Below are 2,814 nucleotides of genomic sequence, written 5' to 3'. Positions count from 1 at the left end.
AGATGCTTCACATCAAAGGTCATCAGGAAAATGCAAATTAAAACAAAAAAGAGACACCAGTACATACCCAGAATCCAGAGCACTGACAACAGAACATGAAATGTTGGTGAGGATGTGGAGCAACAGGAATGTTCTTCCATGTGTATTGAGAATAAAGAATGGAAAACAACTTGGCAGTTTCTTACATAACTAAACATATTCTTGCCAGATTATTCAGCAGTAGCAGCTCTTGGTATTTATCCAAAGAAGATGAAATCTATACCCACAAAGATGTCTATAGTAGTTTTATTCATAACTGACAAAAGCTTGGAAGCAACCAAGATATCCTTCCATAAGTGAAAGGTCAAAGAAAGTGTAGAACATGCAAACAATGGAATATTATTTAATGCTAGAGAAATGAATTACCAAGCTATGAAAAGATATGGATATAAATATTTAATAAATATTTGATTTTAGGCTTCTACAAGTCTATCAATGTTATTAGTATATTTTAACAGTGAATGCTCAGCATTCATGAATTTACCTAATAAAACATTTTGGGTTCAATATTTTAAATACTTCAACCTCTATGATTATATTCCTAATAATTTTGAATTGGGGTAAATAAACCTTAATTTTTTGTAACTTGTTTCTTATTGCAAGAGAGCTCAATGAAATTTTAGAAAATAAAAATTTACAAAAAAAAAGTTTAGTTTACTATTGCCAAATAATTTAAAACTTTATCTTATATTCAAATACATATATTTTTCTAAATTGATTTATATGCTACTAAAACCAAAAACTTTTAGTTATACTAGATTTCATATCCTGCAATAAATGCCAGAAATCCATCTGGCAATGATTTGTCTTAAATAGAGTTAAGATGGGTGTTATTACAATGCAAGATGGAAACAAAGATAGTATAACAATTGGTGTTACATAACTTTTCCGTTTTGATCAAGTTACTAATCTACAAAAGGCTTTTATCAGTGACAGACTTGGGACTTTAACAAAACTTTTAAACTAGCATGTGCGACTCATTCCTAGAAAACAACACAATCAATAACACTTTATTTAGATTAAATCATGACTATTTCTCCATTTGAATAAAAAAGGTAGCAACCCCAATAAGTTTATTGAACATGAAAAGTTGAAATGCTATAATGCTCCTAAGGAATTAAATGATCCAGTCAAGAATAACTAAAAAAGGATATAAATTACCAAAGTGTTTGTATAATTGTAATGTACAACTGCCCATTATCGTTCCATAGTGTAGGCTTGTACAAGAACTCTATAAAAGAACTCCACTTCTAAACTGTGGAAAATATGTTCCCTTTCCCCCTATATACAACTATTAAGCCATTCATTTAGCTTTTAAAATATCCACTTAATACAGGCTTTTTACACATTTGAACAGGCAGCAGGGCTCTATTCTTATCGCTTACATCTGAAGGATAGACTTCTAGCGTAAGAGGTAAAGCCCATAAAGGAGCCCAATAATAACAACAAAATACAGTTTAGTGAGCCCTTACAATCTGCCAGCTACTTTTCTGAGAATACTTCAATTAATAAAACATATAAAATACCTGACCACAAAGAGCTTACATTCTTTTGAAATATAATAGTGAAATAAACCAATAATAGAGGGGCACCTTGGTGGCTCAGTCCATTGAGTGACTGCCTTTGGCTTGGGTCATGATCTCAGGGTCCTGGGATGTAACTCCCCAGCAGGCTTTCTAGGCAGTGGGGTGTTTTCTTCTTCCTCTGCGCACCCTCCCAATTCTCTCTCTCTCTGTCTCAAATAAGAAAATAAACCAGTAATAGAATAATGATTGATGGTTGATGGTGATAAGTGATACAAAGAAATACAAGAAAGGTAAAAGCCATTGGAGAATGCTGGGATGAAAGTTAATTTTATTTTGTGTTGGGTGGTTATATCTCATTTATGAGATGTTATTTGCACAAAGACCCAGGAAGTGAAGGAGAGTGTTATACAAATATTAAAGGAAAAGATTGCTCTAGGCAGAGCAAGTAAGTATATAGACTTTGTGTGAACAGCTTGTCTGTTACTTTTGAGGAAAAGCAAGGAGGCCAATGAGGAGTTCATAGTGGTGGAGAGAGGAAGAACGTATTGATGTATGACCTTCTAGTACATTAAAACGCCTTCAGTTTTTATTTAATATGAAAGGGGAAGATACCAAAAGACCCTCAACAGCAGAATAAAATCATCTGACTTGATTTTTAGGTTAAATTGCTGTACCAAAATAAATTTGCAGGGAGAAAGGAGTGCAGTTTGTGTGGAAGTGGGGTTATCAATCAAGTCAATAATTCAGGAACATATGATGGTGTTTTTAGCATGCTGGGTGGTAATAGAAGTGGTGAGGTATGGTTTTCATTGTGTATATATTTTGATGGTGAATATTCTGGTGAACAGGATGGGGTATGTGCAGGACAGACATCAACATTTATTTTACCTGCACAAACAGAAGGGTGGAGTCTTCATTCCCTGATATGGAGAGAACTCTGAGTTCAAATGTTCTTTCTCATTAAATGGCATAGTGATGATGAGGATTTAGTCAGACAGTGAAAGAGAGCAGTAAGCATAGTGTTAAGCGGTAAGACATTATAATACATTGGAACATCAAAAAACGTTGTGTTGGATCATCTGTTTATGTGAGTAAATAAATAAATAAAGCTTCCTGGGGTTCTGATAGAGGTAAAGAAGACTGCTATATGATCCAAAGGGGCACGTGCACCAAATGTTTATAGCAGTAATATCCACAATAGGCAAACTATGGAAAGAACATAGATGTCCATCAACAAATGAATTATATA

The sequence above is a fragment of the Mustela nivalis genome (assembly GCF_964662115.1).
Source record: "Mustela nivalis genome assembly, contig: HAP1_SCAFFOLD_706, whole genome shotgun sequence".
Classification (NCBI taxonomy): Eukaryota; Metazoa; Chordata; class Mammalia; order Carnivora; family Mustelidae; genus Mustela; species Mustela nivalis.
This window is presented reverse-complemented; position numbering follows the sequence as displayed.